The following is a 25,284-nucleotide window of genomic DNA, read 5'->3' on the forward strand; positions in this document are numbered from 1 at the left end:
AACTTTTGATCAGCTGTGCACTGCGGTGCTAACCCAGTTGGTGCTATAGTTATCACGCCTATAGTTATCACGCCTACAGTTATCGCGCCTACACTTATCGCGCCTACACTTATCGCGCCTACACTTATCACGCCTAAACTTATCGCGCCTACACTTATCACGCCTAAACTTATCACGCCTAAACTGAGTTTAGGTGTGATAAAGGGCTTTTCACCAGCGTGCTAACTGCTAGCACCGCTTTGTGAATCAAGCCCAAAGTGTTAACATCCTGTGTTTACCAATTAGCTGAGGCAGCCAATCTTAGCTGACAAAGGAGATCTACCACCACTCTCAACCACCCATCAACTGATAACTGTTGAGCATTTTGTAGCGTTGCAGGAAAGAGGTTTCCGGTGGTTTGAATCTGTTCAAAATATTAAACTATGCAGAGCCAGTAACATGAAATCAGAGGATTCGGAGGCTGCCATCTTCATTCACTTATAAACAATGCCAGTTGCCTGGCTGTCATGCTGAGCTTTCAGCTTTAGATGTGTTTGTGTCACATCCCTGCAACAAGCATGCAGCAAGTGGAGTCACACCAGAGTCACAGCCTCTGATCTGCAGCTCATTTTGGGCCAGTGACTTGTAGTATTAGAGGCGTAGCATCAGCACAGAAGCCAGGCAACCGGCATTGTTTAGAAGAGGATGAAGATGGCAGCCTCCATATTACTCTCACTTCAGGTTCCCTTTAACCACTTTATCCACCACTACAGTATATCTAAGTCCTCTGTGACTTCATCTAAGCCACGAGTTAGTAGATATATGTCTTGTAGCAGAAGCAGTGCTGTGCAGGATTGGGCTTGCTAGGTGCTCCTGTGCACATTTCTGGCACTATCTGCTGCAGCACTAATTGGTGAACGGGAATATATGTTTCCTGAGCTAATGAGTGATTTTTACTATTAAAAATACTTTTATTTTCTCAGTTCATAGTGAAAAATACACTCTGTAGCATTATTTCAGAATCAAATATCTTCACCATACATTGTGACAGGAAAATAATCTAAGTTTTGTGATAAGCGGTAAGAATAGCCAAATAAAATTTGTGGTTTTTATCTACAGTAGCACTTTTTATTTTTGAACTGGAATTGGTAAAACTGAGAGATGTGTTTTTTTCTATTTTTTTTCTTGTTTTCCCATTAAAATTCATAGAAAACAAAATTGTTCAATGGAAAAAATGGCATACAATGAAAGCCTAGTTTGTCTTGAAAAAAAACAATATATATTTCATTTCTGTGTCCTAAGTAGGGATAAAGTTATTGCTGATAAAATAAGGACATAGCTAAACTGTCAAAACTGCTCTGGTCCATAAGGGGGAAACAAGGTCAGGATGTGAAGTGGTTAAAGCAGAGCTGAACTCAGAACTTCCTCTCTGCTCTACAAGGTAAGCAACAGCATAATTACCTTTACAGAAAAACATTGCTTTGTTACAGCTTACAGAACTCCTGCAATAAATCTGCAGTAGGTCTACTTCGTCTGCAGAGGACTGACGAATTTCTGTGCCGACAGAGCTGAGAGATCAAATAACACTTGTGATTTCTTACAGATGAGCGGCAATTAGACAGGCTATTCTCTCTAAAAACACACAGGGTGCATTTCTCGCTGTTTTCCTTGTGTCCTGTGCAAGAGTTCAGGTCCACTTTAAAAAGACTCTGTAACAAAATTTTCAGCCTTAGTTCTTCTATCCTATAAGTTCCTTTGCCTGTCTAATGTGCTCTGGCTTACTGCAGCTTTTCCTAATTGCACAATGGCTGTGTTATCTCTGTTATATGATCTAATCTATTTTCTTCTGTCGGCTCTGTCGGGCAAAGGCTGGAATGTGTAGAATGTGCAGGGCTGCTTGTGATTGGTAGAAGCTATACACACCCCCTCCAGGCCCCCTACAGGCTCTGTATGACTCACACACTCTGCTTATATGAGCCTATCACAAGCTGGTTAGTTTGTTTGTAAACACTGCCTAAAACTGGCAATTACAAGCCAGGATTGCAGCAGGGAGTGGCAGAAACAGCACAGAGGGGCTCAGGAGAATATAATGAATAGAATGGTATGCTTTTTATTGTAAGAATTTTAGAGTACAGATTCTCTTTAAGAGGTCACTTGGGGCTGGACTGCTATTACAGAAGGTTACCTTTCCAGCACTTTGATGGAAAATATCTTAAAGGGAACCTTAATGGAGAGGGACATGGCTGTTGCCTTTTAAACAGTACCAGTTGCTTGTCATTCCTGCTGATCTCTTTAGCTGCAGTTGAGTCTGAATCACACACCTGAAACAAGCATGCAGCTAATCCAGTCTGACTTCAGTTAGAGCACTTGATCTGCATGCTTGTTCAGGGGCTGTGGCTGAATGTATTAGAGACACAGGATCAGCAGGAGAGTCGGGCAACTGGTATTATTCTAAAAGGAAAAATCCCTATCCTTCTCAGTTTAGGTTCCTTTTAAAGCCTTAATACTTGCGCGTGTTTGCTTTTACGTATATTATGGGGAAAGGGGTTTTGTGCATCACACATAAGCTTTTTTGCATTGTTATTTGTCTTTATTACCTGGCTGGCTGGGTTTGTAAAGCGGTTTGCCTGAGAACAGCGAGTCTTTGGGCCTTGTAAACGCCTCCCTTTATCCAATCACTTCCCATATATGGTGGTCAGGTATTACCTGCTCCAAGCTTGCATCTTCTTCCTGATAAACTAAAGAATGCAGAGTACAATATTGTAAAGTCACACGAGGACCAATGAAATCATAAGTTTAAAAATGAGTCAAATGGCCCTGTAGTGGCACAAAGTAGAATGCAGCAAATTATTCAGGATGTCCACTTTTACTTGGTCCTGGCTTCAGTATCAGAAACACTTCGTATAGCTGTATATTGGTATGTAACCCCGCCCATCCAGTGATGTCACAGCTGTAATAAATATTTGTTGGTTGCTATGGGCAACAACACTACCGTTCGGCACCATATCACAGGAAGTGTGATAACTTGACACTCATCACAGCAAACAGCATAGGAGATAGAACTTCTTAGACGTCCTCAAAGGTTCAAGAGTTTATTTGTAAAAGAAATATACAGATGTGTTCATCAGCAATCTTATACCTTCGTTACATATTATCCTCGGCAAAGCCAACTGTCTGTAGAATCGTATGCGTTCCATGCAGACTTGGTCTATCCCTAGTGACGAGAGACCAGGCGGCTTTCTCTTTGTTACATCTATGCTAGTCGCACTTAGGCATATATACAGCGTACAGTTACGGAAAATTACAAGAAGGAAGTCAGCAGAAGTAGAGACAAGTGCCCTGGGGAGCCCATGCTGACTATTCTTATACTAACCTCTAAAGAGTTAAATGTGACATCATCCCGCAGGGATGATCTAGTACCCATCGCATGCAATTGGCTGATAATAGCATGTGATGGATGATCTTATCTGCGCCTGCTCCGATGGGACAAGCCAAACATGGCGTTTCCTCCCTTATTACCCAGAAATGAGGGAAAATACTCCCTGGGTTTTGTTTACCTTTAGGAAATATGAAAACACTCGATGTTTACAGTAGAGGCTGCCTGGATGTCTGCACATCGTGGACAGATAGGCACTCTGGCCTTGTGCGAGACACCGGACCTTGTTCCACAGCGCTTCTAGAAATGCTCCTTAAAGGGAGAATCTCTGCAAATCATGTCTTTTAACTAAACTCAGTTAAAGTAACTGAGGCCTACGAATTCAAGCATATCATACTTAAATTCTAACAACAGCCTAGGCTTTTTATTATTTATCAAAATGCTCCTCCCAGATTATTCTGGGACACCAGGGCCCATATGCAATTCACTTTTTCTCCTAGGTGATATTTGCATACCTGATCAATAAAATGTCCATTAACCACTAGCCGACTGCTCTATGCCAATTGGCGAGGTGGGGAGAAAAGGTGGTGGTGGGGAAATCACATGTGTGCTGAGTTGTGCGGCCCTGCAGCGAGGCCTTAAAGTTGCAGTGGCCTAATTGCAGGAAAATGGCCTGGTCTTTAGCAGTGGTGCTCATCCGGATTCCGGATATCCGGGTAACCCGGATATCCAAACTTTTTTACGATATCCGATTCGGATCACGGATTTTTAAAAAATCCGGATAGCTATCTGCGGATATTTGGGCGCATAACGCGGATATCCACGGATATTCGGATCAGAAATACTGTAACTAAGGAGATGACATCCTGGAGCCAATCAGAGGGCTCCCAGCAGAAGCCCTAGCAACCAATCACAGAGGGGAACCCTGGCCAGCCCCACTTGACCTCATTGAGCCAATCAGAGGGCTCCCAGCCTAAACCCTGGCACCCAATCACAGAAAGGAACACTGGCCAGCCCCCCTGTATAATAAGGAGGTTGATGAGTGGGCTCGCACACCAGCTTCTCAATAGAGCAAAAAAGTAGTTTATTAAAGGCTTTGTCTGCACTTATTAAAGACTTTGTCTGCACTTATCTGATGAAGGGGACCCGCAGTGGCCCCAAAACAATTGTAATGCTTTGTGTTTGACACATGATGGATTAATAAACGACTTTTTTGCTCTATTGAGAAGCTGGTGTGCGAGCCCACTCTTCAACCTCACTATAAGTATTGGATGTTGGTTTAGCATCCAGGACTCAGCACCCGATCTTTGAAAACGGAAAGGTGTGCCGCTCCTAACCCCATTGTTGCACTGTATAATAAGGAGGGCTGCCATGATGAGAAATATTGTCTTAGCTTGCTGAATGCTCACTGAGAGACATGCTCCAGTGCTGGTGGCCTAGCAAGGACTGTACACAGTTATACACCTAAAGCTGTTCAGTGATTAACCCCTTCGCTACTAATACTACACTATTGTTAAATCATTAATTAGCTTGATTGATGTCATAGTGTGCCAGTCAGAGTGTGTGCTCCAGTGCTGCTGGGCCAAGTGTACACAGTGATAAGCTGTTCAGTGATTAACCCCTTCACTACTATCACTACACTATTGTTAAATCGTTAATTAGCTTGATTGATGTTATAGTGTGCCAGTCAGAGTGTGTGCTCCAGTGCTGCTGGGCCAAGTGTACACAGTGATAAGTGTCAAGAACCGGCCCTCGGCATGCCTGCGTATACGGTTCCCTACTGCGGGTTTGAACAGATCGAGAGGAGAAGCAGCCTTAGTCAAGCTAAAACAAGGCTGGGACCCCTCAGAACACTTCTCACTGCCACCACTAGCTGTTGCTAGACACGTCCACTCGGCTGTCGAGTGCTCAGCGTGCAATCCGCGTTTTCGTATTCGGGTCAGCTTTGCGCTTTAGGCCGAATACGGGAACACCCCCCCCCCCCCCTCCCACACACACACAGTACACACACAGTACAGTTGTACAGTAACACGGCACAATCAGGCACTGACTTGTAATGCAAGTTACACTGTCGTGCAGCAAAACTATTAACAGTCGTTGCGAACGATACTGTTAGCCACTCTGCTGTCGAGCGCAACAGTGCCCCATACACACAATGCAATTACAATCTCATACGGTAGTGTTGCTCAAACGTACAATCAGGCATGGACTTATACACAGTTACACTTCAGTCTCTTCTAGGCTATGAGTGTTAGTTTAGTACAGCAGAAGTCAAACTTATTAAATAAAGATTTAATATTCCAGGAAAAAAAGTGGAACAACGCAGAAAATAATATATACAAAAGATGTACAAAAAACAAAATAAAAAAGTTACAAAGTGAAAGTTACGACGATACACAACAAGACAAGTTGCAAATAACGTTACCGTGTAGGTTAGAACGTGGTTGGCGGGAGAACGCCGTTCCGATTCGCTCGGGATCCCTCTAGCTATGCACTACCTCCAAGAGAAGATGATTTGTGACTGTCCAAGGCTGATTCTTATAGTCCCAAGTGTTGCCCCGGGTAAAGGATGTTTCATCCCACAATCTAACGCAATTTCCCCGTATGTGACATCACGGTCTGCCGAGCCCCTTGTCACATCTGGGCTAGCCGTGACATGCGAATTTCAAGGCTTTTCCTGTCCACTTTGAACTTAACAGATTCAATTAGTCTGATAATGTTTTGACCCACAGGCAGCTGTTTACCTTAATACAAAAGATCAAAGCAATGCTCCACATTTGCAGGATGCCAGACAAAAGGAAACCTAATTACATGTTCCTGGCTGTTCAGAGGAACTGTATGCTAATGTCCAAGCTCCCTGTTTCCAGAGGAATTCAATGCAAATGTAGGTCTATTGACATACACATACAATCACATTACCAGTTTCCATGAAGCTAGCTGCCGATACCTTCAAAGCCAGACTGGCTGACATACCCATGTGACACAGCCAGAAAAAAGAAAAATACGCTTCTGTGCGATACCATACGGCGGCGATATTCTGCATAGTATCGTACATATCATCATCACCCCAATATATCACCACAACAAGCTGTTCAGTGATTAACCCCTTCACTACTATCACTACACTATTGTTAAATTGTTAATTAGCTTGATTGATTGCATAGTGTGACAGTCAGAGTGTGTGCTCCAGTGCTGCTGGGCCAAGGGCTGTACACGGTGATAAGCTGTTCAGTGATTAACCCCTTCACTATCACTACACTATTATTAAATCATGAATTAGCTTGATGTCATTTGTGTGACAGAGTGTGTGCTGCAGGCAGCTGCTATGTGTCTGTGCGTGTGCTGTGCACAGACCAGGCCAGCTGCTGCCCAGCTATTAGCCTTAGGTATAGGTTAGGGATTAGGGGATAGGATTACTGTGTAATTGTGTAGTTAGTACTGTAGTACTGCAGTCAGTGTGCTAGTAGTTGTTAGAGTAGTAGTACTACTGTGTTAGCTTTCTACAGAACTGCTGTGCTGTGAGCAGTGCCAGTGTGACAGTTAGTGTGCACTAGTGTCTTCTCCTCTGCTGTCTGAAATGAAATGTCAAAGATCGTCTGCAGATAATATTTGGAAAAAAGTTTGGAAAAAACCTCCAAAGATAGCAACGAAAGATATTTGTCTTTCAAATCCATTCCAGCGTATCTTGTCTGCAGATGATTGTTCATTAAACAAGGTGTGTATGAGATCCAGGACTATGGAGTTGGTACAAAAAACATTTGCCTCCTACTCCTCAATTTATGAAACCACCGACTCCAGGTACCCAAAAATGTCTCCATCTCCGATGAGATCTGCAGATATTTATTTATGTATTTATATATCGCCGACATATTACGCAGCGCTGTACAGAGTATATTGTCTTGTCACTGACTGTCCCTCAGAGGGGCTCACAATCTAGTCCCTACCATAGTCATATGTCTATATCATGTAGTGTATGTATTGTAGTCTAGGGCCAATTACCTTATCTGTGTGTGTTTGGGATGTGGGAGGAAACAGGAGTGCCCGGAGGAAATCTACGCAGATGTTGATCTGGCTGGGATTCAAACTGGGGACTCAGCGCTGCAAGGTGAGAGCGCTAACCACTACGCCACCGTGCTCCTTCTGGCTTGAAGGAGGAAGTGCGATAGTGAGTCTTGCAATGAGTCCAATAGGACATGTGCAAGACGTTTGAAACGCATAGAAGACAGCGGACTTATGGGTAAGTAGCCCCCTCTCTCCCAGCCGCACACCTGAGGCAATTAAGCCTCATTTAAATCACAAAGACTTGTGAGCCCACCACTGGCCGGAAGCAGACCATGAAAGCGGGAAGCAGACACACTGCAGATATATTGCAGGATTTGTATCAGCTGTAACAAAGAAATGTATTTATTTCAAGGTTATTATGCCGTTGTGTATCTTTCAGAGCAGAGAGGAAGTTCTGAGTTCAGGTCTGCTATACGAAGGCTGGAGTTTTGTTTTTCTCTGTGACATGTCTGTTGGGCGTCTGCAGCGGCCTCCTGGAGCTTTCAGCCTGCTCAGGATATGTAAACATAGAAGGAATGGCAATGTGTGTGCCCGGAGCATGTGTGCGGCAGCTGTGTACACCACCATGCCATGTAATCAGATCTAACGCTGGAATGAGACACTTGTTCCTTTGTCTCCCCTCTCCATCTCTCAGCTTTTTAGTCACAACAAGGAGATGAAACGCGGCTATGTGACGAGATCATGCCAGAGGTCAGGAGGCATCGGGCTAGCACACGCCATGGACAGCACAAGGAACTCCGCCATTAGGGCCAGAGCGCACCAGAGGCGTAGCTATGGATGGGCAAGGGGGGACATATGTCCCCGGGCGCTGCACTGTGAGGGTGCTCAGCACAGTCCCTGCACCCCCACATGCCTGCGAGGTGGCTGCCCGAAGTGCCCCCGCTTCCCTCCCTCCCTCTGCAGAGGAGCGCAGAAGCATTAAAGGACAACTGAAGTGAGAGGTATATGGAGGCTGCCATGTTTATTTCCTTTTAAGCAATACCAGTTGCCTGGCTGTCCTGCTGATTCTCTGCCTCTAAGGCTTTTTGCCACGGACCCTGAACAAGCATGCAGCAGATCAGGTGTTTCTGACATTATTGTCAGATCTGACAAGATTAGCTGCATGCTTGTTCCTGGAGTTATTCAGACAAACAGACAAGCAGGGTTGCCAGGGAACTGGTATTGTTTAAAAGGAAATAAACAGGCCAGCCTCCACAGACTTCTCACTTCAGTTGCCCTTTAACAGCAGCAGAAAAAGCGGGTCACATCTGGCTATACATATACAGCTTTTGTACATTTGACTCCACCCATGACCACATTCTGATGCGAGACTACGCCCATTTTGTCTGTTTTTTTTTTTGGGGGGGGGGGGGGGGGGTGCGCAAAAACTGTCTATGTCCCTGGGTGCTGAAAACCCTAGTTACGCCTCTGGAGCGCACTGTGTGTTGTTGATGGGATTACAGCAATACAACGTGACATCAGATAGGACAGGACATCTGAAAGACACAATAATCCGCTGTACAGTAGTGTGATGTCACGAAGCACTGCTGCACGCATTCTGAGCGCAACGCAGAGCTGAGCCGTTCACTATAGTTGAATGGGACAGCACTACAACAGACAGCCACGAATACGCCAGGCCGGTATTACAAAATTTTTTTGTGTTGCTGCCGCATCCAACCGCAATGCAAAAAACATACACCAAGGGGATCAAATGCATAGCGCAACCCCCCCCCCATACAGTGACATACTTTCTGCTGGACAGGAAGTACATCACTGGGATTCCCATTGGTCGGCGGGTCCGTGCCGTGACACACCACGCACCGTCATTTACACTACCCGCGTCGCCCGTACACTTACACCACCCCAAGCACCTTGCGTTAAGCATGGTGCTTGCGGTACCATGCTGTTACCCTTGTGCCAGGTTGGATACTTCCGGCGCACCGTAATAAGTGTGAAAGTCTCCAAAGACCATATTTAGACATCACCTTTTTAGGCGCTCCGAACTTCCTATCTACAGTATAAAGACACTACTTTGTATTTGATCTGAGGAATCGGACTGTGTTCCACGAAACGCACTATCATTCATAGTGTCTGATGAAAAATAAAGCTTTTGTTTGAAATTGGCTTTGCGCCATTTCTTTGAGGTAAGCGATTTTTATTAATTATATTTTTTTGCTATTTTTAGTCACATACTATAGATTAGGTGTCATGAACCTTTTTGGCTGAGAGAGCCATAAACATAAAATGTAATTCCGTGAGAGCCATACAATATGTTTCAAACTGGCACAGTGCAGAGGGCTCACGTCCCTGTTGCCATGGTGATGTGTACACAGTTGATCCTCCAGGCAGCGGAACTGTCAGACATGTCTTCAGCTTCTCTTGTGTTTCAGCAACATCAGCAATTTCTCCGAGAGCCAGACAGAGGAAATACCGACTAACAGCTTGTACAATTAGCTAGCTGACTTAGGGGTTAATTCGCTTGTCAAGTGACCTATTGAGCCAATTAAAGTGCAGGGATCCTACAAAGTCACTGGACCTGACAGGATCCAGGGTGGGACAAATGGAGCGGCCGTTAGTATTGGGGGAAGCACAAGTAAGTTAGTAGCCTGCCTACTTTAAAAATTGTACTTGCGCTGCCACACTAAGCTGTGCTGCTTGAGCAGTGTAGCTTAGTGAATCAACCCCTAACTGAGAGCCAGATGTAGCCATCAAAAGAGCCACATCTGGCTCCCGAGCCATAGGTCCCCTATCCCTGCTATAGATATACCGTTCATCCACCGCCACCTATTCTTTGGGGCGCCTTCTCCCTCCCAGTCATAGACTATTATTGCTTTTGCGGCCCCTTGTGGCAAAATAGAATGACGCAGCGCAGGTTTACCCTGCTAGTGTAAAAAGGGCCTAAAGTGAACTGTCACCTGTGTTGCTGAGCAAAGTGCCGTGTGTTCAGGCCCTAAGACTACATTCATTCTGAAGATTTTGCATATGCATAGCACTCCATATATAGTGGTTATAAAGGATGTACACAGGAATTGCATTTCACAGAAGAAGTTTGAACTCCTAGTTACTCTTGCGTCTTGCAAGACCACTGATTCAGGGTGTTGCTAGGATCCTGAGAGATCTGGGGCACTTTTGGGTAATCCAGCCCAAAAACGGGTGGGGCCATGCACCAAAATGCAGGTGTGGTCATGGGTGGAGCCAAATTTACATGAACTTAAAGAGAATCTGTAACGTCAAAACGTCCCCTGGGGGGTACTCACCTCGGGTGGGGGAAGCCTCAGGATCCTAATGAGGCTTCCCACGCCGTCCTCCGTCCCTCAGGGGTCTCGCTGCGGCCCTCCGTACAAGATGACGTCATTATTTACCTTCCCGGCTCCTGCGCAGGCGCTCTGACGGCTGTCGGCTCCGAAGTAGGCGGAAATACCCGATTGCTGTCGGGTCTGCTCTACTGCGCAGGCGCAAGCTTCCGGCGCCTGCGCAGTAGAGTGGACCCGACTGAGATCGGGTATTTCCGTGTAGTTCGGAGCCGAAAGCAGCCACAGCGCCCCCGCTGGAGCCAGCAAAGGTAAATATTGAATTGGACAGTCGGGTCTGTCGCCGGCTGTTCGGAGGGCTGCAGCGAGACCCCCATGGGACAGAGGACGGCGTGGGAAGCCTCATTAGGATCCCGAGGCTTCCCCCACCCGAGGTGAGTACCCCCCCATGGGATGTTTTTGATGTTACAGAGTCTCTTTAACAGCAGCCTAAGTAGTCCTGCCCAGCATAATGTTGGATGAAGCCCCCTCTCCATTAGAACAAAAAATAATTAAATGCAGCATATCACATAACTAGGCAGTGCCACTTAAACATAACTAGGCAGAGTTACCTGGCTGGCCAGGTTATCTGGCAGTCACCCCATAGCATTCCCTGACCTTCTAGTGGACCCCCTCCCATGCTCCCACGGGCCTCCAATTGAGACACTACAACTCTCAGCATGGCCCCCTATAAGAACCACAGTTCCCTGCATGTCTCCATAAAGGCACCACAGCACCCAGCATGGAACCACAGCACCCAGCATAACCCCCACTGATGCATCACAGCTCCCAGAATGGCCACCGTTGAGGCACCACAGCTCCCAGCATGCCACTTTAGAGGCTCTACAGCTCTGACTCTGCCTGAGGGACATCCGGTGCACCCCAGAATAGATCCGTGGCACGTGCCACTGATCTTTGGGGCTAGCGACGCCCCTGTCACTGAACATCGGGGACATCTAGCAAAAGTGAAGCCTGCTTCTCTGAGTATCAAGCAACAAGCTAGCCATTACACACAATGCAGTTCCATCTGGCAGCTAGAGGTTCACTCTTCCTAAAAATTTGCTTTACTTTTGTGCCAGTGCTGGACACATTTTAACGTTATTGAAAAAAGACTCTTCGATGGTTTATATTCCGCTATTCATTTCAAAGACAAACGGTAAAAACAAACAGCAGTTAATGTTTCTATCCAGGAATCTGTGCTTCAGTGCAGACAGCCCAGGAATGTCCTCTTCCTGCGTGAGTAATCAGGAGGTCTTGTAAGTTATTCTACATGCAGTAAGGGTCGGTTCACACACCTTAAAAAACGGATCCGCGGGATCAGTTTTGAAAAACTGAACGGAGAATCCGGATTTGCAGGTTTTTCACAGACCCCGGATACACGGAGGGGTAATAAAAGGCTACACAAAAACGGATCTTCCGCTACACAGAGAACTATTGCACACAAAACAGAGGCAAAAACGGTTTGCCTACTGCCTGCTCCTCCCCTCAACATCTCTTATCCAATAGAAACACACGTGAAGAAAGGACATATATTTAAACGGACTGGAAAGGTTTGCCACAAAAGGACAACATTTCGAAAAACTGATCTGTTTGAAACGGATCCGATCTGCAACTGGACAAGTGTGGCCCCAGTGGGACTGGCAGCCAAGTGGAATCTCACAGGTACGGTGTGCTTTGAATCTATGTAGCCGGATTGATATAATCTGAGAAGCAGGAAAAAAAGAGGCAAAGGAGGGCAGCGGCAATGATAAAAAGCGTGATTAGCAGAAACAGATGGAAATTTTGGCACCCAGAGGCCCCCATTAAAATGGCAGCCGCCGGGGCTACCTGCTATGCAAATTGCCTCTATAAATAGTGGCGCCCAAACTTTAATCTACTGGCGCTAATCGTGGCTTTGCCGCAGTGTTAGGAATGTGTTTGTGTGTGTAGGGGGGTCTTTAGGGGTTAAGGTTAGGCAGGGGAGGGGGGTTAAAGTGTACCTAAAGCAGTATGGGGGGCAAATGAGGTATGTTCCCTGGTCCGTGACATGCCTCTGTGTTCCCTATCCACCCTTATCTGCCCCCCCCCCCCCTGCGTCACGCTGTCACCCCCCCTGACATTGCAGACATGCAGTTTGTCGGCAATCTCGAAGGGAAGGGGGGGGTTTCATGCAGGAGAGGCACTCATATCAAATGTCCATTGGGGGCATTCCTGACAACACTCCCCCAGCTTCTTCCCCGCCTCACCCACGTCGCCCCCTCCTCCCTGCACGCTGCTCTGTGTGAGACACATGGAGCAGAGCTTGCAGCGTCGTGACCCCAGCGGTCACAGAAAGTGAAACTTAAAGTGTACCAGAGCTGGATTACATTAAACATTTTTATACATACCTGGGGCTTCCTCCAGTCCCATACGCTCCGATCACTCCCACACCGCTGTCCTCCGCTGCCTGCAGCTCCAGTACCGGGTCCCATCACTGACGTCAGTTGCAGCCATTCTGACGTAAGAGAAGTGCGCTCTTTGCGTATCTCTCCGGCAGCTGCTGAAGAGATAAGTAGAGGGCGCACTTCTCCTGCGTAGGCTGCAGCCGACTGACGTCTGTGACGGGACCTGTAGGGGAGCTGCAGGCAGCGGAGGACAGCGGCATGGGAGCGATCGGAGCGTATGGGGCTGGAGGAAGCCCCAGGTATGTATAAAATGTTTAATGTAATCCAGCTCTGAGGCCCTTTAAGGATTGCTGGCCACTGGAGTGGTGGAGAGGGGCAGGGATTGCAGCTACCTGATCCGGTCAGCACCCCACATCAATCAGGTAGCATGGTTTTTTACTAAAATCCCCACCTCGGATTCACTTTAAGGGTTAGGCACCACCATGCAGAGGAGGGAGGGGGGGGGGCTAAGGTTAGGCACGGGGGGAGGAGTTAAGGCTGAGGCACCACCATGCAGGGGAGGGGGGGTTAAGGTTAGGCACGTATAGGGAGTTAAAGGTGAGGCACCACCATGCAGGGGAGGGAGGGGGGGGGCTAAGGTTAGGCACGGGGGGGGGAGTTAAGGGTAAGGCACCACCATGCAGGGGAGGGGGGGGGAGTTAAGGGTTAGGCACCACCATGCAGGCAAGGGGGGAGTTAAGGCTGAGGCACCACCATGCAGGGGAGGGGGGTTAAGGTTAGGCACGTATAGGGAGTTAAAGGTGAGGCACCACCATGCAGGGGAGGGAGGGGGGGGCTAAGGTTAGGCACGGGGGGGGGGAGTTAAGGGTAAGGCACCACCATGCAGGGGAGGGGGGGGGGAGTTAAGGGTTAGGCACCACCATGCAGGCAAGGGGGGAGTTAAGGCTGAGGCACCACCATGCAGGGGAGGGGGGTTAAGGTTAGGCACGTATAGGGAGTTAAAGGTGAGGCACCACCATGCAGGGGAGGGAGGGGGGGGCTAAGGTTAGGCACGGGGGGGGAGGAGTTAAGGGTAAGGCACCACCATGCAGGGGAGGGGGGGGTTAAGGTTAGGCATGGGGAGGAGTTAAGGGTGGGGCCCCACCATACAGGGGAGGGAGGGGGGTTAAGGTTAGGCATGGGGGGGGGGGGGGGGGGGGTTAAGGGTTAGGCACCACCAGGAGTGGGAGGTTAAATAGGCATCGGTAGAGGGAGAGTTCTGTGTGAGTGCAGGGTTAGGATTAGCCATAGTAAAATATCGGTAAAGATTACCAACATTGTACTATCGGAATGAAGTAGTAGAATATTGGTTATTTTACTGATATTCTACTAATGGCAATACCCTGCGACCTTTTTATTCAAACTCATTTTTAATTAAAGTGGAAAAAAGTTACTTCTACTGAGGTTACAGGTACTTCTTGAGGGACGTATCACCAAGGAAAATGTTAAAATGGTTAAAATTAAAAATGCCACACTGCCAACAAATGTTTTATTACACCTCTAAATGAGAACATTTGATTGTCAGTTGTAAAACAGTAATGGAAGCTGAGAGCCCAATATAGTGTAGCATATTTCAGTATTTCACTCTCATTACCACTCAGGTAACCACTATAAGCGCAGGAGGGGAGATTATAACCTGACCCCACTCAGGTTAAGAAGTCAGGGGGGGGGGTAACACCCCTCCACCAGGGGTGGACTAAGCAACTGATAGATACTTGAACAGGTGCCAAAATAGAGCAAAAACGTCTACAAACCGTTTATAAGGGCAAAGTTATGCCTTGTAGACAAACAGGCAAATTTCTTTTTATATAAAAAAATAACATTTATAAGATGCTTCTCCATGCGCCCTCTACATATTCGGCGACTGCTGGAGAGATACGTAAAGAATGCGCTTCTCTTGCGTCAGACTGGCTGATGTTACGGGACCTGGCACCGGAGCAGGAGAAGGCCGAGGACGGCGGTATGGGAGTGATCCGTGTAGACGGGGCTGGAGGAAGCCCCAGGTACGTACAGTACAGACCACAAGTTTGGCCACACCTTCTCATTCAAAGAGTTTTCTTTATTTTCATGACTATGAACATTGCAGATTCACACTGAAGGCACCCAAACTATGAATTAACACATGCCCTCGACGCCGCTCCGGAGGCTCCCGGTCTTTTCCGGTGGCTCACCCGACCTGCCCAGGCCGGCTTCCAGGTCGGGCTTCTCCTTGTGCTCCAACGTGCGTCTCACGCGGTTGTGCTGACCTCATCGGATGTCCTACGGACTGGCCTGCGCAGTACAGCCTGGAGGACGTTTGATGAGGTCAGCACAACCGCGTGAGACGCACGTTGGAGCACAAGGAGAAGCCCGACCTGGAAGTCGGCCTGGGCAGGTCGGGTGAGCCACCGGAAAAGACCGGGAGCCTCCGGAGCGGCGTCGAGGGCACGTCCTGCCTGCCACGGGCTGGAGGAAGCCCCAGGTAAGTGGATTAGTATTTTTATTGTTTTAAACACCTCCCTGAACCTTCCCTTTAACCTGCGATTTCTGAGGCTGGTGACTCGGGTGAACTTGTCCTCCGTAGCAGAGGTGACTCTTGGTCTTCCTTTCCTGGGGCGGTCCGCATGTGAGCCAGTTTCTTTGTAGCGTTTGATGGTTTTTGAGACTGCACTTGGGGACACTTTCAAAGTTTTCACAATTTTTCGGACTGACTGATCTTAATTTCTTAAAGTAATGATGGCCACTCGTTTTTCTTTACCTAGCTGTTTTTTTTCTTGCCATAATACAAATTCTAAGTCTATTCAGTAGGACTATCAGCTGTGTATCCACCTGACTTCTCCACAATGCAACTGATGGTCCCAACCCCATTTATAAGGCAAGAAATCCCACTTATTAAACCTGACAGGGCACACCTGTGAAGTGAAAACCATTTCAGGTGACTACCTCTTGAAGCTCATCAAGAGAATGCCAAGTGTGCAAAGCAGTAATCAAAGCAAAAGGTGGCTACTTTGAAGAACCTAGAATATGACACTTTTTGGTTATGTACTATACTTCCACATGTGTTAATTCATAGTTTGGATGCATTCAGTGTGAATCTACAATGTTCATAGTCATGAAAATAAAGAAAACTCTTTGAATGAGAAGGTGTGTCCAAACTTTTGGTCTGTACTGTATAAGACTTTTAAGTTTACTCAGTTCTGGTACACTTTAAATACTTTACCTCTCCGCAGAACTTATGCATTGGCGCCCCACGTAGCTGCCGGTGTTATAACACGTGGTGGCGTGACAGCTAAAGTATTTTAATACACGGGCACAGGGAACAAATATACATTTGGGAGGGACAGTAGCCAGATGTTCCATCGCGTTCATCGCTCACCATATTGCACGCCATTAATGATCAACACGCCAGCCGGAGTTTCCTAGTATAACTGATTGATACATTCGACCAATTTCAGCCGCTAATCAGTAAATCATTGATCATACATGCTTGTTGCAGCACCAATTTTCATCCAGTTTGATAAAAATTATTGAATTGGATGGTCGATCGCCTACCTTATTGCTAGATGTATGGCTGTATAAAGCCAGCTTTAGCGGTAACAGTCTCCCAACTTTTTGAGATGAGAAAGAGGGACACTTAAGCCACACCCTATTCACGCCCCTAGTCACACATACCATAAAGATTTCATAAGAAAATTAGTAATATTAGTCAATTTAAAGGGAATAAAGTTTAGAGTCACTCAAACACATTTTTTAGTAGAGAAATATATTTACATAGAAAGAGGTACAAAGTCCTGAAAGAGGGACAAATGAGGAGGAAATAGGGACAGAGGGACAGGGCTCCCAAAGAGGGACTGTCCCTTCAAAAGAGGGGAAGTTGGGAGCTATGCATCTCTATGTCTGGAAATTACACTTACATCTTCTACATTGACTCTACTGCATGCTAGGCTGCTTGTCTATGGGCTCTAGCTGGATAACTGTATATACTTCCAGTCACAGCTCCCTCCAGTACAGCAACCACAGTACAAATGGCAATAATATGGCTGCTGCGCATGCGCAGCATCCTATCTTAGCCTCGGCGCCTGCCATTCGGCCAATAGAACAAGCGTGGCGCGCTGACGTCACAGCAGTGTGGGAGTTGCGGGCAGGCGCGGGAGCGCGCACGGCGACCAGGCCTGGCATCCTCTCCGACGGGCGCGCGCGCCCTGGGCCCCCGTGTGACGTCACTTCCTCTCCGGGCCTGCCAGCTGGGAACCGGAGAAACAGCGACAGTGGTAAGGCGCCGGAAGTAGCGATCAGTAAACCGGAACATGGCGGTTGTGTAGTCCCGGCGACCCGTTGCAGGCGTTTGCGGGTTGTTCTCCCTCAGGTGTTATGTTAGCGGCGGCTGCATAAATATGCATTCGTTATAAACCCGCTGTAGCTGTTGGAACTAGAAGGGGTCCGTTGCCCGTAGCAACCAATTAGCTTGTCTCCCGAGGTGGGCGCTGATTGGTTGCTATGGGCAACGGCTAGTCTGTGGAGGAGAGAGGATGCAGGAGGAATGATGCAGCTGTTGTCACTAGCAACCTGTCAGAAGGGATGCCAGCCTCTTGGTTGCCAGGGGCAACAGCATTTTATTTGCTCTGAAGTTTATAAAGTTAAAAGATGCCCATTACAGTGCAGCTCAGATTGTACAATGTTACCACATCAATGCAGTGTGTAGCTAGTCACCAACTGGTTGCTGGCAATCTCTTATTAAGGGCTGGAACCCACTAGAGCGATTTTTTTTTTTCTGAGCGTTTAGGGCGCGATTCAAAATGCTAGCAATCTTCCTAAACGCTCAGCTAATGTTAATGGATGGGCCAAATTCCACTGGAGCGATTGCGATGAGCAAAATCGCTATCGCAGAACATGCAGCGTTATAGTGGCGCATGGTTAGCATTTGCATTTCTGCAATGTAAAGTATATAAACGCTGGCATAATCGCTCATAAATTGCTACACATAGCGATTTGAGTGCGATTTTAAATTAAGGCAAACTAAAAAAAATGATGATACATTGAAAGGACCAATCAGAATTAAAATCGCTTCACAGTCGCTGGCAAAAAGCTTACAGTTTTTAAAATCACTACCAAAATTGCCAGAAAACGCTCAAGAAATGGCTTACAAAATGCTCATTAACCTCCTTAGCGGTATGCCCGACACTGTGTCTCCATGAGTCCCCCATGCAGTATAAATATGATACAATGGCTGAAAACCCTTTAGCTAGCACTAGCTAGTACAAATGCCTGGCACCCCGATTCCCCAGTTATACATTACCCCGCCTGGATCCAGCGATTGCGCAGCCTCCCACATGGCGTCATGTGCGATCCTCCCCATAGTGAAGACCAGAGCTGTGCGGGGAGGCTGCGCCGATCGCTGGAGCCAGGCTGGGTAATGTATAACTGGGGGATCGGGGGTGCCGGGCATTTGTACTAGCTAGCCTAGTGCTAGCTAAAGGGTTTTCAGCCATTGGATCTCTGGGGGGCACAAACTGGCAAAACCTCCTGAGCAGCGTAACGCTCAGAAGGTTAAAAAACGCTAGCGATTTGTGATTTGTAGTGAGTTCCAGGCTGGAGAAGTGAACGATAAACGTTTTTGCCCCACGCAGTCTTATTCAGATACCAATAACAGGCAAAGCCAAAAGTGGGCCCCTGGACAGAATAAATGAAGGGGCCCCATGGGAGTGGTCATAATGGATCATGGTTGAATCCTAATAATGTTGATAACGTAAAAGTACATGAACCTAGGTGATGTTCTGTAGGCAATGTATTAACATGGCACATATTTTATACTTATATATGTTTTGCCACAAATCATAATTACTGTTCCCCATGGGTTACAGAGAAGAGCCTACAGGAAAATTAGGGCCTGAATGTGGTGCAGCTGCATGAGTCCTAAAGGACATGAGGCCCCTGTGTGGCTGCACTGGCCTATGTCCACCTCTGGCTAACATAACTCGATTTTCCATTGGGCGATTAAGCCATCGACTACTGGGTGATCAAAAACATTGGGCTGTAACACTGGGTCCAGTCATTGTTAGCAAATACACCAGAGGCAGACCCCCCCCCCTCTCAATTTTTGAGTCAGCCTGCCTACGTAACCCAGGGGGCCGAGGTCTGATCAGTAGATTGTACCTTTTTCTTACGTGCCCAGGCCCCTCGTTTAAACACACCTACATTACAAAATGGGAAATAGACCTGCGGGGGACGAGGCCTGACGAAGACTGGGCGAGGGCCTGGAGAAGCACACTCCACATCTCAATTAACTTGGGCCTGGTTGAGTCCTCTCTGAAGGTTCTGATGAGGTGGTATTGGGTTCCTTCAAGACTCGCCCACCTAGGAGGCAATGGTTTATGTTTTAGAGGCTGCCAATCCCCAGGAGACTTCTTACACACTTTTTGGTCCTGCTCCATGTTATCTCGCTTCTGGTCCAAAGTCTACCGGTTGCTCCAAGCAGTCTTCCATAAACAGATTCATAGAGACCCATGGTCAGCACTGCTACATTTCCCCATCGAGCTCCTTTTACGAAATCCCAAGGGGCTTTAGCCCTCTTTATATTTGTAGCAGCTAAACAAACCATCGCCAAGGCATGGAAGAAACAACTTGTTCCCTTTGAGGAAGTGAAATCCAGAGTCTCTAGCTTCATGGTTCAAGAGCAGCTTGCAGGCATCCTTCTAGACAAAAGGGATAAGGTAGACAAAATCTGGCAACCCTGGAGGTCTTATCTCACCATAACAGGTCATGGTTAAGCTTCTACGAGAAGTCTCTCATAAGCTAGTTGAGCTTGGAAACATGGTTGATCATCCACTCCCCCCCCCTTATCCCACCCCCCCCCCCCCCCCCCCCCTTCTCTACTCTTTTCGTCTTTTCTTCTCTATCCTTTTCTACTTCTTACTGTTTGTCTCATAGGGTAAAATGGTCCTCCTTAAGAGGAACCGAGGTTGGGTAGGCAGAGGGTACGGGTCCTTATCCCTCTTCTGGGCACCCCAGTCATTCTGGGCTGGCGTGCCCAGCTAGTAGCTTTAAGGGGCACTTCTCCCCAGTATACATAATCAGGCAGCCCATTATGACCCCAGTGTTTTGCATTAAGCTGCGATGTATGCATAAAATATTGTTATCCAAGAGTCATGATGTTCTGCCAATGGGGATATGTTTTCCCCCCACTTTCACATTGTATGATTATACATTGTTATTGTAAACCTCAATAAAACTATTTGAAAAGAAAAAGAAAAACATTGGGCTGTATTCACAATCAATTTCCGCATTCGCGAGTAAACTACTTGCGGGAAATTTGCGACCAAAATAAGACCATGTTGACATTCACAAAATTTTCTGCATGTGAAAATGTGCGGTAAAAGTGCGCACATGATGCGGAAAATTACCACAAAAGTCTGTAATTTCTGCAAAAGACCCCAATTCACAATGAAAACGGGCGCATTATTTCTGCCTTAAGTACAGATTTCTTTCTTTCTTTCTTTATTTTTATCACCTACAAGTAGCTGGTGACATATTTTGCTTCCCATTGACTTAAAGAGAATCTGTACTCTAAAGTTCTTACAATAAAAAGCATACCATTCTATTCATTATGTTCTCCTGGGCCCCTCTGTGCTGTTTCTGCCACTCCCTGCTGCAATCCTGGCTTGTTATTGCCAGTTTTAGGCAGTGTTTACAAACAAAAGACTGGCTTCTAACCACAGTATCATAGGCTGAGAACTAGCTTACTGTGTGACTCATGCAGAGCTTGAAGGGGGTGTGTAAAGCTTCTGCCAATGACAAGCAGTGCTGCACATTCCACACATTCCAGCCTCTTGCCGACAGACACGACAGAGGAAAGGAGATACGATTTATTACAGAGACAGTGCAAGTAGGAAAGGCTGCAGTAAGACAGACCACATTAGAACAAGTATAGGAACTTCGGACAGAAGAAATAAGGCTCACAAATTTGTTACAGAGTCTCTTTAAATGGAGTCTGAGGCTTAAAGAGGCACTGAAGCCTCCATAAAACCAGGGCTGTGGACTCCTCAGTTTAGGATTCCACCAACTCCTCGACTCCCGACTCCTCTAATTTGCATATTACAATCTTGTTGATTGAATGTATGTAACATGAAATTCGTCTCTTAACTGCCAACGCTTAGGAATTTTAAAAGACAACTGAAGTGAGAAGGATATGGAGACTGCCATATTTATTCCCTTTAGTCATAGACTAAAACTAGTCCTTGGTAAGAGTACTTGTAAAAGGTACAGACCGGAACAGAGAACATCTATCAGGCCCTAGGCAATGTAACTGTGGGTACATGTAAGAGTGATGTGCAGGTACTCTGCAGGGGAATGAGGAGATTCTTCCTCTATTACACATTCTTCATGCACAATCTGAACCAGGTTTATGGGTGATAGACAACACCTCTGTGCTCACAATCCATGTGCACAGCATTCTCAGTGGATTCCCTGCAGCTATGTGGAGAGTGCATATGTAGAGTATAGTACTACTGTGTAACAAAGTAAACCTGAGACAGATGAAATTAAAGTTTTATACATACCTGGGGCTTCCTTCAGCCCCCTTCAGGCTAATCAGTCCCTCGCTGTCCTCCTCCGCCACCTGGATCTTCTGCTATGAGTCCAGGTACTTGAGCCAGTCTGGCGTAGTGCGCATGCACACACTCCGCACATAGCAGAAGATTCAGGTGGTGGAGGACAGCGAGGGACTGATTAGCCTGAAGGGGGCTGGAGGAAGCCCCAGGTATGTATAAAACTTTTCTTTTCATCCTTCTCAGGTACCATTTAATTCATATTCACCAAACCAAATTTTAACAACATATCAAATTATTTGATTTCATGAGCAAAGAACGTGCGTTCATTTGCATAAATCAGAATCAACGCAGAATTATTTCCATCTCATTGACCATCTCTGTTAGTGACACTGCTACACATAAGGCTTTATACTTACAGCATAGATGGTATGTAGTATATATAAGAGATTCCTGTGTACACATCATATATACAGTCATAATCAGATGTGTATATCTGACTTTAAAGGAGTCGTCAGGCAAAAAAAAAAAAAAAAAAAAAGTGTTTCACTTACCTGGGGCTTTTCGTAGTCACTCACTGCTGCTCTGGTCCCCCTCAGTCAGCTCGTTTAGTTTTTGCCGACCTCGGGGTCGGCTGGCCGCATTGCGTACATTTTTATGCATTCCCGCTGGTGCAGGAACACATACATTTTTCCGCGTTAGAGGTTCAACGCGTAAAAAAAATGAAACGAGCTGACGAAGGGGGACCAGAGCAGCAGTGAGTGACTACGAGGGCACAGGATGGCTGCATGGGGCTGGTAGAAGCCCCAGGTAAGTGAAACTCATTTTTTTTTTTGCCTGATGACTCCTTTAAAAATGCAGGGACTGCTTTATTGAAGCAGCACAAGTAACTAATTTTGATTGGTTTATCTCATTTTTGTGGACTAAGCACAGCTATTACTGTATGTATAAATTATTGATGACTATTATCTGAGAAATAGAACATTTTATCATATTTTCTATTTCAATTACAGTTTAAATTCATTAGGAGTCGGAGTCGGTGTATTTTTTCCCGACTCCGACTCCAGGCACCCAAAATTGCCTGACTCCACGACTCCGACTCCACGACTCCGACTCCACAGCCCTGCATAAAACTCTGTTTTTATTGCAGATTAATGTTTAGCATGAATACCCTTCCTAAATTGCTGCATCCCTGCGGCTGATCTTGCAATTAAAGCCTCCGAATTCCCGGGGGGGGGGGGGGGGGGGGGAGATTTGGGCAGGGCTTTGGGCTGTAGCTCTGCCTCTACACGCCTCTCCCCGCCCCTCTCAGTCTTCTTTCACTGAGAGGGGCGGGAAAGAGGCGGCGATCAGCGCAGATTGATGCGCATGGAGGCAGAGCTACAGCCTAAAGCTCTGCCTCCTCGGGCAGCAAATCCACGACCAGGAAAGTCGTGGATTTTTTCCCCCGGGAGTTCAGGGGTTTTAATTGCGAGATCAGCCTAGGGGATGCAGTGTTTTAGGAAGGGCATTCATGCTAAACATTAATCTGCAATAAAAACTGAGTTTTATGGAGGCTTTAGTGTCTTTGCTGGACTTTTTTGGGGCCAAATTTTTAAATGCAACTTTTTTTCCCGCATGTTTATTACAAGTTTAATGCCTGTTACCGCACTTTTTTTTCCCACAATATACCCTCATGCGGAAAACATGCAGAAAAATTTGAGTGAATGTGGAAAAAAATGCAGACATTACCATTGACAGTAGTTTGGTGGTAAAAAATCCTTTACCGCATGCCTAATTGTGAATAGAGCCCATTGTGGTTCAACAAAAGTCAAACGATTAGTGACCCACCCACTCCAAGCAAGATCCTGTGAGATTCTCCTTCACGAATCAAGCATTGTGTCTCCATGCTCTGAAACCAAATATCAATTCTGTGTCGATCGAAATCATGTGAACAGTCACCAATTCCTTTACGATCAAAATTTTCCATCCTTCCCAATCAAGTGAATTCATTTACTAATGGCCAGTTTCCATCGATCGAGTGAATGGAAAATAATTCTCTTCCAATCAAATAAAATAACTGAATCGAACTGGGCAATTGAGTAGTGTAAGGCCACCTTTAGAGTGTATACAGACATTCGTATTTGATTGGCCAATTTTACCACTTCCATGTACAGTGTTCTCCCCAGAATTTTTTTCCAGCCGGGTGGCATGAAAAAGTAGCCGGGTGGGGCGTGATGGGGGAGTGCAGGGCCGGTGCAACTCTGCTAACAGAGGAGGCGGGACAATGGCAGCCGGGTGCTCCCCAAAATTAGCCGGGTGGAGCAACTGGCTAAAAGAGCCTGGGGAGAACACTGCATGTAGTATGAGAGCTCCCCTACACAATCTGTTCATAGTTTTCAAAATCTGTTGGGCCCCATTCTACATGGCAGTGATAAAATTGGTCAGTCATCGGCCAATCAAAATTGGATGTGTGAACCATACATCTGTCGACTTGGCGGCTGATAGACCATCCGTTTTGATAAGAGCATGCCCAGTCAATGCTTCAACCAATTTCCACCCAAAATTGGTTGATTGTATCTATCAGACATGCTGGGAAATCTTGGGTCGATGTCCTTGATAGGTAAAGGTGTGTGCGATAATTGCAAGAGACGAACATGATGGAAACCCGGGCTGCGTCCCGCCAAATGTTAGAAGTGCATTTATACCTGTTGCGCCGTCCGCCGCTGTGTCCGCACTGTACTTCCTCATTGGTGCCCCACATTGTTACCGGCGTATTGCACATGGGATGTGTGTGTGACGTCACATGCTGCCGTATAATTCCGGCAACCATGTGAGGAGACCCGGGGGTGGGTGTGACAGGTAAAGTATTAATGCACAGGCACCGGGTGGGGGTCAAACATTTGGAGAAACGAGGCAGCATCACAAGGCCAATTCCTGAAAGATTTCATGCTGAAGTTTTTCATGAATCTGCCTGCAGTTTAGGGCACCCAACAGATCCTTCTACAATCAGAGAGGGTTCTGTCTCTTGGTTGATTGGCCGCCAAAATCGATTGATGTATGAACACCTTTAGTGTGTCATTACTGGAGTCAGTGAAATTAGTTTCAGTGCTGCTCTGGGTTTCAGAGATCCTCTTATCTTCCTGACAGCCACACGCTCTATGCTGCATACCTCGGGCTCTGATTACGTCACCTGATAGGGAGCTGGAGGTAAGAAAGTACTGTATACAGCGTGCAGTTGCCAGGAAGAACAGAAGAGACCTAATGCACCGCTGGAGCAGGGGAATATTCCACTGCTCTGCTGTACTACTCTGCTGGGGAGAGGATGTGGTGGGTAAGGTGTGTGTGTTTTACCAGCCAAACAAGGGCGGTTTGATCCCAGGAGGGGCTCCGTGCTAATTTTGCTGGGGGGTCCCGTGGGTTGTTCCTGCACCCCGGCTCAGACTGACAATTTGTCAGCCAGAAACACTGTCACCGGTGTGCTCCTCTAGATGGGAAGGCAGTGTGCTGGCATTCAGAGATGCACATTTCAAGCTCACAGGAGTTACATAAAATGGCAAGGAGGGCCGCAGTAGGCCCACAGTGAGCGCTGTAAAAACAGCGCAGGAGGTTTAGGTGCAGCCAGCGCCACCATAGGCTATAATAGGAATTAGGGCTATAAGCTAATTAGGAATTAGGGCTAAAAGACGGAGCAC

The 25,284-nt window shown here is 46.8% G+C and overlaps 1 protein-coding gene and 1 long non-coding RNA gene across 4 annotated transcripts in view; one reads left to right on the plus strand and one right to left on the minus strand.

The window, feature by feature from the left end:
* LOC137541746 (uncharacterized) overlaps window positions 1-17,175 on the minus strand; it is a 103,215-nt gene extending 86,040 nt beyond the window's left edge. Inside the window, exons 1-2 of the long non-coding RNA XR_011025261.1 lie at window positions 16,982-17,175; window positions 2,577-2,717 (exon numbers count right to left, since the gene is read on the minus strand). This is a non-coding gene — a long non-coding RNA (uncharacterized lncRNA). The remainder of the gene's footprint in view (window positions 1-2,576; window positions 2,718-16,981) is intronic.
* A 9-nt stretch (window positions 17,176-17,184) lies between these two features.
* Window positions 17,185-25,284, plus strand: part of MCRIP1 (MAPK regulated corepressor interacting protein 1) — a 35,887-nt gene continuing 27,787 nt past the window's right edge. Inside the window, exon 1 of one of the 3 annotated variants that reach the window (XM_068263218.1) lies at window positions 17,185-17,338. The gene's annotated coding sequence lies outside the window, so the exon portion shown is untranslated. The other 2 variants (XM_068263216.1, XM_068263217.1) reach the window with 2 other exon arrangements.

This window comes from Hyperolius riggenbachi, chromosome 12, assembly GCF_040937935.1.
Source record: "Hyperolius riggenbachi isolate aHypRig1 chromosome 12, aHypRig1.pri, whole genome shotgun sequence".
NCBI classification, from domain to species: Eukaryota; Metazoa; Chordata; class Amphibia; order Anura; family Hyperoliidae; genus Hyperolius; species Hyperolius riggenbachi.